Source organism: Fukomys damarensis, unplaced genomic scaffold (genome assembly GCF_012274545.1).
Source record: "Fukomys damarensis isolate Sample0158 unplaced genomic scaffold, DMR_v1.0_HiC HiC_scaffold_2, whole genome shotgun sequence".
Lineage (NCBI taxonomy): Eukaryota > Metazoa > Chordata > Mammalia > Rodentia > Bathyergidae > Fukomys > Fukomys damarensis.
The window spans coordinates 19042148-19057608 of record NW_022900914.1 but is presented as its reverse complement, the minus strand read 5'-3'; the positions used below and the strand labels follow the sequence as shown (position 1 = coordinate 19057608).

Here is a 15461-nt window from a genome sequence, read left to right as displayed (position 1 = left end):
TTTTTTTTTTTTTTTTTTTTTTTTTTTTGAGACAGGGTCTCACTATGCAGTTGAGACTGACCTGGAACTCACTATGTAGCCCAGGCTGGTCTCAAACTCACAGCGATCCTCCTGCCTCAGCCTCCCGAGGGTTGGGATTACAGGCGTGCACCACCACACCCAGCTGAATGAATGAATTTCTGACTTCCTTGTTTCAGGTTTAGCTCACTTATAATACATCAGCTTGCCCCAGTTTCTCCCCTTTCCTTTCTGCCCCCAGGAACCAGTCACCAGCCTTCTTAGACACACAGTATCATATTTCACCCCGTCCCCCCCCCACCTACCCACATCGTCTTTCCACCCTTGACCTCTCCCCTCAGTCTGCACAAGGAACAACATCTACTCGTCTTGGAGCTGATTCTCTTGCTGCCTCTGTGAGCAGTTACAGAACTATTAGCTCAGCTGTCTTTGCTGCCTCTACTCAGCCAAACCACAGCGCCTGGGGATCCTACAAGTAATTCTTGAGAACTGACTCTCACCATCAAATTGACTGGAGGCCCAAAGTTGGCAGTAGGGCTAATCCAATGGAGGATCAAAAACACAATGACGCTCACACTCCTATCCGGGACATTACCTGCAAGCTGACTTCTACGCTTTAAAGGGGAAGCATTGAAAAAGTATGTCCAGAAGCAAGTGATAAGTTTGTAACCTGCTGGAATAAAGTAGGGGGTATACGCAGATCCCAGAGCAACACTGAATTAGAATTGTGCCTCTACTGCGCAACTATATTTGGTCAATCAATTAACTTTGGACCTTGGTTTCTCCAACCACGAAGTGAGGCTGATGACAGCAGTCATCTTCTAGGACTATTGTGAGAACAGAATGACTTGACAGATGCCAAACACTTAAAACAGGTACGCAGTAAGTACTACACAAATGTCAGATTTTTTTATAGGAAAAATGGTTAAGAATCTGGTACTATTTTTTTGCTTCATTATTCCGCAAGACCCTTACTACTTAGAGTCCAACAACCAAGCAGCACCGGCACTGCTCAAGAGCCTGATAGACGGGCAGCATCTCAGGTCCCAACTAGATCTGCAGGGACACAGCGAGCACAACTGCAGCCTTGTTGGGAAGGAGGGGGGACCAACATAGCAAACGAGATGTCAGTTCTACATAAAAACCAAAATTCACTTATTTATTATTTATTCTTCTCCCCGTCCTCTCTCCCTCCTTACTATGTCTCTGTCCTTCCCTCGCTCCCTCTCTTTTATTGCTTTTTTTCCTTTTCTATTATAATACCTCTAAAAACCAGAGAAAAACTGGGCAGAGTGGCTGAGTAATCACAGCACTCAGGAGGCTGAGGCAGGAGGATCGCCGTGAGTTTGGGGCCAGCCTGGGCTACACAGTGAGTTCAAGCTTGGTCTGAACTACATGGCAAGACCTTGTCTCAAAAAAGAGCCAGAGAGAAACAGCAACAAGCAAGGACTGTGTGCGTCCCCTACCAGGTGCAGCACCCTTTGGCCTGCTGTTCTAATTGTCTCTCTCTAAGGAAGCTCCAGACTAAAACAGGCAGCCAGGCTATCTTCCTGTACCCACTAGAGAACAGAGTCACAGAGCCAAAAGCAACCTGGTGTGGTAGTGGGCCAGATCTGCTGCGAGGCAATGCTAAGTCCTCTTACCCACACCTTTCCAGTTCCTGGAATAAGAGCCCCCAAAAGGCAGAGTCCCTCTGTAGCGGCTAGACCAGGGAGGGCAATATCCTCCCTGGAGCCAGTCCCATCCTGCTGGAGGAGCAGAAGGACACAGGCATGAGGGGAGGAGACAACCTCAGGCTGCTGGAGGCCTTGTATGGAAGAGCCACAGAAATGTTGTGTTGGAGGTCTCAACATGGACTTGCAAATGGGACTCCATCCACCCACACAGGCCGGACTGGCCCAGATGGCCCAAAAGGTCCCTTCTCGAGAGCTAGTCCACCTCAAGAAGAAGCATGACATGAAAGAGAAACAGAAGGGATCAGGTGACTAGACTGCAGTGATATGCCAAGGAAACACGCAGGAAATGGATTTTTATCTGACCCGCACTATTTTGAGGGGTCATATTGAGAGAGGTTTGGGCTGTCGTGAGAAATACCGTGGAAAAGACATGACGATTAAAGAGAGAAAAGTTTCATCTTGTGGGCGGGATGGGGGAAATATACTGTCATGTACCGTTCTTCACGTCATCTTAGTGCATCTGGCTTTCTAACTAGAGTATAAGGCAGTCTATGTCAAAGAGTGAAGATTCTTGTTTCAGTTCCCCCAAATAGAACCCGCAAACGTTGCACAGCATGCAGAAGGCACTCGATAAATATATTAATGAACTGCAGGAGATGATGATTTCTCCAGGATTTGAACTGAGTTGAAAGTAATCAGATGATGAACTATATTCATACGAAGGAAGCGCATGGTAACTAAAGACCAGAATCTGCTGCGACACCCGCCCTCTTCGTCTTTTCCAGGAATTCATTAGTGAGAATCCTCATTGTGACTCTAATTTGTTACATGAGTCCTGCTCTTTCGTTACTTACCATCTACTGTCGCTTTCGCTGCCTCATCTGAAATGATGGTGGAAGACAGCAGATATCAAAGCAAATACAAATTCTGGGACTGGACATGAAAGAGACAACTGTGCAGAATTCTGTTGAGTTCACCGTCCAAGATATCCCCAGTCAGTCCTAGAAGGGTCCCAGGTTTCCACATTGTCATAGAGAAGAACTGAATTCACAATTACCCTTGTTTTGTTTTTTCCCCACTTGAGAAATGAAGGTAACGTATGCTGTACCAGCAAGGCCCAACTGAGCATTGCTTGGGAAAGAGTGTAAACCCATGCAAGTCCAGGGTCAAATCACCCTCCACTGTAGCTCCTCACCGGCATTTTAATGCAGGTAGAAGTACACAGAACTGCAGCGGCCCAGAGAAGAGGTACCAACCCCTGTCCTTGGCACATCAAGGGGCTGCAATGGGTGCAGCTACCCTTTTGTACATTGCAACCAAGCAGCCAAGGTCCCCTCACTGCCTTGTGAGGGAATGGCATGGCCTCAGCGAAGAGAAGGGAATTGAAATCGCCCTGATTCACTAAGCTCTTGAGACGTCTGACAAGGTCACCATACTTGAAAGAGTAAATGAAGCTTGTTTTTTCCCTAAGTCTCCTCATGAATAAACCCGGGGTCAAAAACGTGAAACCCGTGGGTGACTTATTGTTTTAAGACTGCGTTGTGGCTTAATCTTGGTTCAAAGAAAAGCAGACACCTGGTGTTTCAGTATCAGAATGGTAGCAAGAAAACTGGGTGCCTAAAATATACAGCCTGATGAATCAGAAGTGGAGTGGGAACCAAAAAAATAACAGGAACATAGGCAGTACATGTGACACCAAAGTCTGCGGTCATCTTATAAGGCATATATTCACTGGAATAGGAGTTCAGGAGTGCACGAGATATTTTAGGGCTATATTAGGTAACAGATGAAGGAAAAGGAAAATAGAATCCTATCAAGATAAGCAAAGCAACAGCAAAGACTCTAGAATACTACCGAAGTACATCTACTGAGAAATCCCTCACCTTGCAAGAGGGAGACTTCCAGACCACCTTGGACTACAGAGGCCCTGTCTCAAAAAAACAAAAAGAAGCTGAGAGTGATGGCGCACTCCTGAAACCCCAGCACTTAGGAGGCTGAGGCAGGAGGATCACTGTGAGTTCGAGACCAGCCTGGGCTTCATAGTGAGCTCCAGGTCAGTCTCAACTACATAGTGAGACCCTGTCTCAAAAAAACCAATAAATAAATAAATAAATAAAAACAAAAAGTACCTGTAAAAAAAAAAAAGTACCTGTATTAAATAAGCCTGATATTTAAGAAACTGTATTTCAGCACATAGAAAATGATCTATTTGCAGTCATATTTGCATAAAGAAGAAATAAATTGGCTTAAACAAACAAATTTAATGTGATTTAGAAGTAAACTTCAGTTACATTTTACATTTCTTCACAGAAGATCAATTGTATAGGTGACTAAGTAGTATCGAAATTAAAGTATTTACTATTTGGTAACATCTGATTCTCTGATGAGCGTACTTCTATTGAAGTTCTACAGATTTTAAGCAAAAATACTGCTTCAGATTTGTTATACAATTTTTTTTTTTTTTTTTTTTTTTCTGAGACAGAGTCTCACTATGTAGTTGAGACTGATCTGGAACTCACTATGGAGCCCAGGCTGGTCTTGAACTCACAGCGATCCTCCTGCCTCGGCCTCCCAAGTGCTGGGGTTTCAGGAGAGTGCCATCACTCCCAGCTTTGTTATACAATAATTTAAATTTGCCATGTCATACTGCAAACCATATGTATTACATTACAATATAATAAATTATTGCCTCTAGACCAACAGGAAATAACACCAAAAAAAAGCAAAGAAACAATGTGATTCTTTTTTTCACATTAACTGAAATGGTTGGGGTTTTTGTTGTTTGTTTGTTGTTTGTTTTGGGTACTGGGGCTTGAACTTGGGACCTTGCACTTTCGAGACAGGCAGTGGAAACTCTGAGCTAAATCCCTAGCCCTGGTTGGTTATTTTTTAATGTAGCATTTTATTTCCATATAAAAAGATAAGAGCTCCAACATATAAAAGTGTGTGTACATTAAACGTGTATAATATAATTCTGCACACTAAGCATTCATAAATAAATGTGCATATATGAATATATGTATATAACTTTTAAGCTCTGTCATAAATACGTTGCTCTCATTTCTCACAGTTACTATTTTTAAAATCTTTATCTTCATTTTAAATGTTCTCACTACAAAAAAGGATATGAGGCAATAGATATTTAACTCGCCTGAATTAATCGTTCCACAAAATATACATGTATTAAGACATCACATTTCCCCCATAAATATAGTTAGTTTTCAATTAAAAATAAAACATTTAAAATCTGCATCTTAAAAATCTGAATTTTAAAAGACTTTTATTATAAAAAGACTTTATTACATATTATCTGCACCTGCTATGTGGATCTATATCTATTTTTTCTTCATGTAGTGTTGCTTTTCTAACTAAAGGTAGATTTTCTTTAAATTTTAACACATCACAAAAGTGAGCATGGGGCCAGGGATTTAGCTCAGTGGTTCCGCCACCTGCCTCACAAGCACAAGGAACCGAGTTTGATCCCCGGTACCCAAAAAAACAAAAACAAAAAGTGAGCAGGTATACCAGCTTCTCCATAAGGAGAAGCTTCTACAAACAAAAGACAAAGAAACAATAAGCAAATGGATCTTTTAAAACGACAACCCTAAAATTGAGCTCTCAAACATTAGGCTTTTCTTAAAGATTAATCTCACAAGTTTCTTTGCTATCACTGATCCCTTCACGGTGCTTATTAATGTCAAAATGTGTGAAAGTCCAATCATGTTCAGCCCTTCAAGTTATTGACGATAGAATTAGAAACTCGTCTCTGTTTTATGTTATTGTAATTTTTCAAATTAAGAATCTGTTATCAGATGTTCCCCTGTCTCTCAGTGCTGCTCACATCCGCAGACCCCAACACTTCGTTCGTGCTACTGCAGACGAACAAATCCAGTGTCAGACGCGAGATGCGGCCTCCCAGCCCTCTCCGTGTCTCGTGTTACTTCCAAACATGGCTCAGAGAACAGCGGTTCACATTTGCTGCAGCCACTGACTTCTTTTTTCTCTCAATTTTCAAAGCGAACAAACTTCTGGGCTGATTATATTTTAAATTCCGGAATCATGGTTTGAAGTGGTAGCCTCCCCATTTTATATCAGAGATTAAGTGATCTGGGCAACATCTCACAGTTAGGAAACCAAAGGATTGCAACCAACATTTGGGTCCCATCCCCAGGTGAGTAAACCTGAGTGTGTGTATTATAAGATAAATAAATACAAATCAAAGTGTTGTATTCTTTCCTAATGAGAAAAACCGAGGGTCAGCTCTCTAAAATAAGCTTCAGCATCACAGGGTACACGCTCTTCCACCTCTGTTCTAAGCCAATAGGAATTTGTAGATTAGATAAACAAGGCCAAATTTTTTTGTTTTTTGAGACAGGGTTTCACTATGGAGTTGAGGCTGTCCTGGAGCTCACTATGTAGCCCGGGCTACGAATTCCCAGCGATCCTCCTGCCTCAGCCTCCTCAGTGCTGGGATTACAGATGTGCCCCACCAGGCCTGGCCAAAGCCTAATTTCAATGAAGGAAATAAGACAAATGCAGCAACACAGGAGATATGTGTGCTAAAAAAAGAATGTGCCTCTACTTCTCTCGAAATACCTCCCATACATTTTCTCCACTTGTGAAGTCAGGCTAAATGTGATTAAGTACATGTCTACATATGTCAGGAGCCCACCGCTACTACAGAAGAGTGGAAACCGACAGAAATGCCACATATTTCATGGTGTGAATCAGTTTCTTTCCAAATGACACTTTCTTTGAAAAGGCATAAATTTGGAATTTGCCTTTTGGATAATGCTTCTTTTTAATTTTCAAATATAATCGTGATGTTCCTGGTCTAATCTGCATTTCAAAGCTTCTGAGGCTCAATTTACCACCAAGACTCACCCCGGATCTCCTTTTAAGGACCCAAATAAGGAACACTGTATTGAATTATTTGATAAGCTTTTGTTCTTATCCTCAAATATTTGCATGAATTATTCAGCCTTGATATGGATGAAGCTTTGAAATATTCAAATTCCTTGAACTATTTCATTATTTAAGATTCATATTTATTAAATCCTGCAGGCTGTGCTTTTCCCATGAACGTGCAGCTTTGGTTTAATTATGGTTTCTTCAGTAGAGAGCTTACACAGAGCCCAGGCTCAGGTGATGGAAGAAACGAACACAAAGATAAGCAAAACAGTCTTCAGAAATTTGACACCGAAGGGGAAATACAAAAACCATAACATTCTTGCAAACCACTCATGGCCGCTTCCAAAGAAAAAGACACACCTTCCGGCCGGGGGCTGAAAGAATGTCTCGGGAGAAGCTGGCATTTCAGATGGGTCTTGAGAGATCGACAGAATTTCACAAGGGGAACAGTGAAATGCGGGAGCCGAGATCTCGTCTTCACTCGCGCTTCTGCGGTCTTCTTTAAACCCTTTAGAAATCCCAGCCCATGCAGACATCTTCCCAGTTGTGATGCCAGCTTCCCCAGTCCAGTCGCAGCCTTGATTTTGCCTGTCTTCCTGACAAATACATCTTGACACTCCGGGGACCCCTTTTTTGAGGGCTTCCTCGTGGAGATTCCCCGGCTCGGCTCTTAAAGGCATCACAACCAACCCTGAGGACACAGCAGAGTCAGCAGTGACAGGCTCATTAGACGCACCCCCCATCCATCCCCGGCCCTCCTATCCCTTAAGCCTTGCTTGGTGAAAAATGCTACCCAGCTCCAGAAATCCGGCTATACTTGGGGTCGTGTGACCCCCACCTCCCACTCAGAACGCTTCTGTAACACCCCAAATTGTATTCCTCCATTTGGCACATAACGCATTTCTACCCAGCCTCAGCTCTCCCCTGTAGCTGGCTCCCGGCGGCTCTTTTTAGACGCATTTTTTAGACAAACTCAGGCATCTCGCTTGTTTCACTGGTGCTTCCCTTTCTATCTGGAATACAGTCCTACTCATCCTTTAAGTCTCAGTCCAAACATGGAATTTCCTTTTAAAGTACATTTGGTCTTTCTAATATAAATCAATCTAGCCTTTCTGCACTGAAACCATTACCCCGATCGGCACAAAGACATTAGTCTTAAAGGTCTGCCCACTCCAAGAAAGATTCTTCCTCATCAGTAGCAAGGGGGGGAGGCATGGAAGAAAGGTATGAATATTTATAAGTTAAGGTTATTTGGGAGAGAGCGTGAGGGGATTCAAATCACAAATTTCAAACACAAACACATCAAAATATTTCCACGTCTGACTGCCCTGCTTCCCTGACAGCGTATCGGAATGGTCCAAAGGAGGAACCATAAGAAATCACAGCAGATGTGTGAACAGTGCCATGGAAAGAAATTAGATTTAAGGGGATCACCAGGATGTGTATTTAACTAGCTCTGGAGACAACAGGAGGAATCGAGGAAAGGTATGGTTTGAGCCTTAAAACCGAAAGAAAGACAATGTCCATGATGGAGTCTGAAAGGTTCAGTGGGGAGGGAGTCTGATAGGACCAGGCAAGTGGAATGTACCAGAAAGAGGTGTGCAACGGTTGTGGGGAGAGGAATTCCGGGATACGGAAAGGGATTTACGTTAGTGCTTACTGAGGTCACAGGAATGCACAAAATGAAGGGAAAGAGAGGTGTAGCCAGAGAACAAAGGACTTCACCACGTGGGGCATCCACCGTTACAAAAGCGGAGGAGGAAGTAAAAACAGTTTTTAAAATCCAAAGAAGAATCCAAAGAGCCTGAGTTTGTGGGTGCATTTGTGAGTGGGGTGGGAGACTTTAAAAAGAGCCACTGTGAGCCCACGAGAGGGGAGAGATGAGGCTGGGGAGAAAAGCATATGCGCCAAGTTAAGGTCATGAACCAGGACAGAGCATCACATCAGCCAAAGGAAGACAGCGAAAAAAGGAAGAGCAGTCAACATCCTCGGATGCTTCCACAGAGTGAAGGAACGCAAGAGCTGAAGGCAAAGCTACCGCATTGGATGACTGGGAAGTGACAGGGTGACTTAGTAGAGATGTTGATAAAGTTTCCAAGGTAAAGGTGAGAGACAAACCTGGATGGCAAGGAGTGGAGGAGTCCCTGCCAAGACGGGGCCTAGGGGACCACAGCGACCCAAAATGACAGTGCTAACAGATGAAATATAAAATGGCAGAAATGCAGGGCATGTTCACACTCAAAAATATCTCCGGAGCCCACAAATGGAACAGAAACAATAGGGTGAGTGGGCTGAAGATGTAGACCTGCTGAATTTTGCCAAAAGTAAACAGGGGCATTCAAAGTCTTAACTCATACAAAGTATCGGGAGCCAACCATTTCCCATATAAGGCAGAAGACTCCCATGAAATCAAGGGCTGGGATAAGGCTCCCCCAGAGAAGAAGATTCCTAGGGCCACAGTCTTGTACAAATCTACATACCTAGAGAAGGCAGGAGAATCAGTCTCAAAGCCAAAATCTGACCCTGAAGAAAGAAATGGACCTGTAATAAATACAGAACAGAATCTGGGTCTCAGGTAGTCCCAGAAAATAGAAACAACTTCAAACTATTAGACGGGGAAGGTTAAGGCTAGGGTGACAGAAGTAAGGAAGAAGGAAGAAAGAGAGAGAACTAAAGCTAAAAAAAAAAAAAAAAAAAAAAAAAAAACAAAAAACAAAAACCCAAAATAGAAGCGACAACATGGAGAAGAATTCACGGCAGAGAAAAGGATAATAATAGAATATCTGAAAATTACTTCTTTAAAATGAGTCTATATAAGATTTTCAAAGGAGTTAAACAGAGGAATAACTGCATAAGAAATTTTAAAGTATAAACAGTCAAAAATACAAGCTATGAATGATCATGAAAAAACAAAATTCTGGGAATTAAAAACAGCCATTGAAAATTAAAAAGAAAAAAGGAAAAGGAAGAATAATGGATAGGCTTTTTTTTTTTGTACCGGCGATCGAACGTGGGACCTTGTGCTTGCAAGGCAGGAAGCAGAACTACTGAGCTAAATCCCTGACCCAAAGCTAAATTTTAAAGTGAATTCATGGGCCAGGGATTTAGCTCAGCGATTCTGCTGCCTGCCTTGCAAGCACAAGGACCCGAGTTCAATCCCTGGTACCAAAAAAACAAAATAAAGTGAATTCAAATAAATAGAATTAGAAAGTTGGGAAATAATCCTACATTGATCAATTGACCAAGAACAAAACATGAACATACAGAAGTAAAAACCATGTGCAACAGATGTAGAGGCCTCCATACTTGCAACTCCTAACAAAAAGAATGCAGGGTGTTTGGTGATTAGTAAATTCATCCATTTTTTTTAGAAAGAAAGAATAGTAATAAGTATAGGGAGGTAAGAATGTTTGTATAAATGCAAATAAAGAAAAACAACTAAGAAAGGTAAAAATATAAAAGCAGACAGACACATACACACACACACACACACACACACATACGTATAGACACACTCGAGGGAAACAACAAAACCAAAAACTAGTTTTGAAAAAAAAAAATTACAAACCTCTACCAAGGTTGATCGTGAAAAAAAAGAAGGCACCGAAAAATAGAGAACTTAAGGGTCCAAGTAAAATTCACAAATACTTGGTTTTAAATTTTAAAGAAAATATTGTATTTTAAAACTTTACATCAATAAATTTGGATATATAGAATTAATAGAAATGTTTCTAAATAAATATAAATTATCAAAATTAACTCAAGAAGAAATAGGGAGAACAAATAGATTTTAAGAAACAGTAATCAAACGAAAAGCAATCAGAAATCATTCCTCATCGACAAATGTCAAGCCCAAATGACTTCTACAAATGAGCATCAAAGCTTCAATTAAGAAATGATAGCTGGAAGCCAGATGTGGTGGTGCATGTCTGTAATCGCAGCACTTGGAAGGCTGAGGCAAAAGGATTGTCTCAAGTTCGAGGCCAGCCTGGGCTACGTAGTGAGTTCAAGGCCATCCTGAACTACACAGTGAGACCCTGTCTCAAAAAAAAAAAAAATTAAGAAATTAAGAAATGATAGCTGGGGGTAGGGATATAGCTCAGTGGTACAGCACTTTCTTATCATGCACAAGGCTCTGAGTTCAATCCCCAGTACCAAAAGGGATACAAGAAAAAGAAAATGGAATCACATCATAAACAAACAGCACTTAGCCAAGAATACAAGATGTTTGCAAGCCGGGGATTTAGCTCAGTGATTCCACTGCCTGCCTCACAAGCACAAGGACCTGAGTTCGATTCCCAGAACCAAAAAAAAAAAAAAACAAGAATGTTTGATGTGAGAAAAGATCTATAAATAGGCTCACAATTTTGACCACATATAGGAAAATAAGACAAAACTTAAACAGAATCAGAAAAAAATGTTCTACAAAAGTTAACAGTCATTCATGAGTTGGTAAATTGTGTATATATTTTATTAGGACACTGATCTGTGATCATATTATCCTTCTTTTCTTCCTTCCTTCATTGTCTTCTCCTTCCTCTCCCCCTCATTACAAGCAAGGATGCAATAGATGCTTTCATAGAGTCTCCTTCTGCACACATAAAAGCACTTCTCTTGGATATATATTTAGAAGACGAACTGTCTAAGGGAAGGATTTGCTCACCCTTAAGTATTTACACATTACGATGGTTTGTGCAAATTTGCTCCTCCAGTAACGTATGAGAATTTCTGTATCCCCCTACAAATGCTAACACATCTTAGACTTTTTTCCAAAAGAATCATTTAGAATTTATCCATGAGTTCTATAAATATTTATTGAGAACCTACTATGTTGTCAAACACAGAGAAAGAGACAGAGATAGTAAGAAATGGGGCCAGGTAGATGCTGGGTGTGGGAGGAAGTATGTGGCATCACTACAAGGACTTCAGCTTCTACTGGAAGTGATTTGAAAAGCCACTGGAGGATTTGATTCAAAGTGGCACAATTTGACTGATGGGCTGAGAAGAGCCTGTAAAGGAGCAATGAGAGAAGCAGGCGGTCCAGTTAGAAGGCCACTGCAGTAATTCAGACAGGGCTTGGGACACCACAGATATCTCATTTAAAATTCCTATATTTGTTCCCAAGAAAAAGACAAACAAAATAGGAAATTGGGCAAACAATGTGAACAGGCAATTCATAAAAGAAGAAAACATGAATGGCAAAAAAAATCTGAAAAAGTCTTACAAATCAATGCTGGAAAAAAATACAGATAAAAACAAAGGGATTCAAGAGAGCCTCTTGTTAAGTGAAATAAGCCAGATCCAGTAAGTCAGATATCACATTTTCTCTAAAACGCTGAACTTTTTAAAAGTTAGAAGAAAAAAAAAAGAAACAGATGAAGAGAAAGTAGAACAGAGCCTACTAGAGAAGAGGAAGTGGATGGAAGAAGGGGAAAGAAAAGAAAGGGCTAGAGGGTCATGAAGGTCAAATTAATCAAAGTATATTATATATTTGCACAAATATGCCAGAGCCAAACCCATTATTCTGTGTAACTAATATGCACTAATAAAATTTTAAAATAGAAAAAAAACAAGGGGATAAAATTTTTCATACATTGCATTGGTAATATGAAAGACTGAAATCAAGTGTTGACAGACATGGAGAAACAGGTGTTCTTTCACTGCGCTGCAGGGAATATAAACTGGCTGATCCTTTCGGAAAATAAACTGTGCAGTAGTCTCCTACTACACAATGTACCCAACTTTTGACCATCTTTCATACCTTGCTATCTGCCCTAGAGAGATACTTGGATATTTGCAAAAAACAAAACAGGCAGTTTTTCACTCTAGTGCTCTTTGCAGCAGTAAAAATGGATAGCACAGCAACTTAAATGATCATCAAAAGAGAGACAGTTAAAAACATCACAGAGCATCTGAGGTATGTAAAAGCGTATACTAGTTAAAAAGAATTAGAACACACTAACAGAAAAATCTCCAAGAGACCTGGCTCAGATTAAAAACAAACAAACAAAAAAAGAACATGTTGAAAAACAATCTACACTGATACCACTTAAATCAAAGCAAAGCAAGCTGGGTGTGGTGGCACACATCTGTAATCCCAGCACTTGGGAGGCTGAGGCAGGAGGATTGCTGTGAGTTTCGAGACCAGCCTGGGCTACATAGTGAGTTCCAGGTCAGTCTCAACTACATAGTGAGAACCTGTCTCAAAAAAAAAAAAAAAAGCAAAAATTCTCTCAGATAGACAGAACGGACATATATAAAGCCATAGAGATGCATATCTATGCATTATTTTGATACATGTATATGTATGTAGGTAATTGAGGAAAATGCAGATATAGAAATATCTGAATATACAGATACATCTGAGTATGCAGATATATCTGAAAAAAAAGATATACTTCAAATTGAAAACTGTGTTTGTGGTCAGGCATGGTGGCACACACCTGTAATCCCAGCACTTGGGAGGCTGAGGCAGGAGGATAGTCCCAAGTTCAGGGCCAGCCTGGGCTACCTAGTGAGATCAAGACCAATTTAGACTACATAGCAAGAGCTTGTTTCGAAAAGAAGAAAGAAAGAAAGAAAGAAAGAAAGAAAGAAAGAAAGAAAGAAAGAAAGAAAGAAAGAAAGAAAGAAAGAAAGAAAGAAAGAAAGAAAGAAAGAAAGAAAGAAAGAAAGAAAGGAAACCGTATTTGTTCCTGAGAAAGAATTTAGACTGAAATGAGAGTGGAAAGAGGGTTAGAAAGAAAAAAAATTATCTGCAACATGTGATTTATTTTTTTAAGTTCATTTATAGCTCTTAATGACTGCAGGTCTCCACTATGTTTTGAAAAACCTTCCTCTTTCTAAATTCCTGGTCTGCTGCAGGTTTCTGTGTCTTGCTTTGCATTCCAGACTAGCTGCATTCCTAGTGCAGCTGTGACTCAGCCCAGCATGCCCCGGGCCAGGCCAGCATGCAGCCATTCTGGGCTTTAGTCTGGATTCAACACCCACCCAGACTGACCATGGGCATACCAGTTCTAACTCTTTTCTCACATCCAGCACAGCCGTGGGGCAGGTCACCCACAATTGAGTAAGAAGCGGGGCACAAGCGAAGTCTCACTTGATAGGGTGCCTCTTCCCATCTCCTGGGTACCTTTGGTAACCAGCCAAGCCAGTCTTGGCAGTCAACAAGCAGAGACTTTAGGGGAAATTCTTGTCAACTCTGAGCCCTGCTCACAGCTAAAGGGCAAGCTGAGGATACCACTGCTGGAAAATTTTTAGTGCAGTAAAGTGTTCCCTGCCCATCTGGCACATTAGATAGTTTTTCTCGTACTTTTTGGGGGGTAAATGTAGGGCAGACAAAATGGCTCTTCGCTGCCCAGATAAAGCCCTGGGGAGATGGATCTATGGACCACAAGGAGAGACTGAATCAAGAGAAGAGGGGACGCCAGTGCCATGAACAAGCTCCTAAAGAGAATTAGCATACACGCCACAGGAGCGTACATTATAAAGCTTACAAGGTACAACTAGCCCCAACATACTGCTTCTAAACACTGAATTCCCTCCTTTTTCCTTTTCTACCCCAGCCCCAATCATCTAAAACAATACCATAACAATTCCAAACTGGGGGAAAGGCAAACCATTCTGGGAAAGAAAAAATAGCAGCTGCTCTAGATATCTTTTTCAGACTTTGGCTAGGATTGTTTAAGTTATTTTTCATTTTCTTTTATTCTTGGCCGGGTTGACAGCCCTTCAGGATTTCAGCTGGTTCCAAGCACAACTCAATAAAGAGAGAAGTTTCATATTCCTAAGATTCCTTAAATTTCTCTTTAACTTAGGAAATTAGGTTGAAAAGATTTTTTTTTAAAGAAAAACAGCCCAGATTGCAGCATTTCCTCTGCAAGTTTCTTGCAAACCAAGCTGTGCCTCCTTTCCCAGTGAGAACAGAGAGCTGCAGTTCTGATCTGGAGGTGGGTGGTGGGTCCTTTGGAGCAGCAGGAGGACTATTTGTCTTTTGAAAAGGCCCCAGCAGTCTTTAAGCTGCGTTTAAGCTTTTTATAGAGGAGGAGGACACAAAAAGGAGATGTTTGTGTGCTAGCCATGTAAAATAGCCAGCAACTGTGGACTTCATTTATTCACCAAATATTTGTTTTGTACCTATGCTGTGCCAGGCTCTGCTATAGATATCGAAGACAGAGCATCAAAGACTAGGTGACCGATCCCCTAGGTGAGCTTCTGGGGGATCTGACCCAGAAAGGGTGAAACAGGAAGGGTGCATCAGGAAGCCCTGTTCCCTGACTTTGCACACATCTAGGTTCACACTGTTCCTTCCCTTGTTCAGGCTTCTACGCTTTTCCTTCTGTTGTTCCTTCTCCTGCATCCCTGGTTTATTACACCCTTCACCTTTCCCCTATGTAATCACATGTCCCTTTGTAAACATCAAAGGGAAATAAGCAGGACTGGGGAGCTGATGAAAATGAGATCTATGACTCATAGGAGGATGTTTTTCTGCTTTTCTTTTATGCAACTCTGTTCTCTGAAGAACTAGGACACTTTTCATCCTAAGACCCTATTGTATTGATTGATTCCTTACTTGGGCGCTGATAAGCAAACTCTATCCTCAGCCCCTACTGGCATAGACCTCCGGCTCACCTCAGCCCTCACACTAGCCTGGCACTCATTAGGCTATTTCATAAAATACTCCTATACCTCAAAGTTCTCTACCACAGTCCAACCCATCACCACTACCCACTACCAAACTCACCCACTACGCCTCCACAAGTGACAGTGTCCACACTTCAAAGAAAAATGGAAGCATCAGAGGGGAACTTCCTTCATTTCCAGTCACCCCACTATGAGGTAGGCAACAGGCAACAT

The 15461-nt window shown here is 41.5% G+C and overlaps 1 pseudogene; it reads left to right on the top strand.

Annotated features, from left to right (window-relative positions):
• Positions 1-1869: 1869 nt before the first annotated feature.
• LOC109117437 overlaps positions 1870-15461 on the top strand; it is a 26401-nt pseudogene continuing 12809 nt past the window's right edge.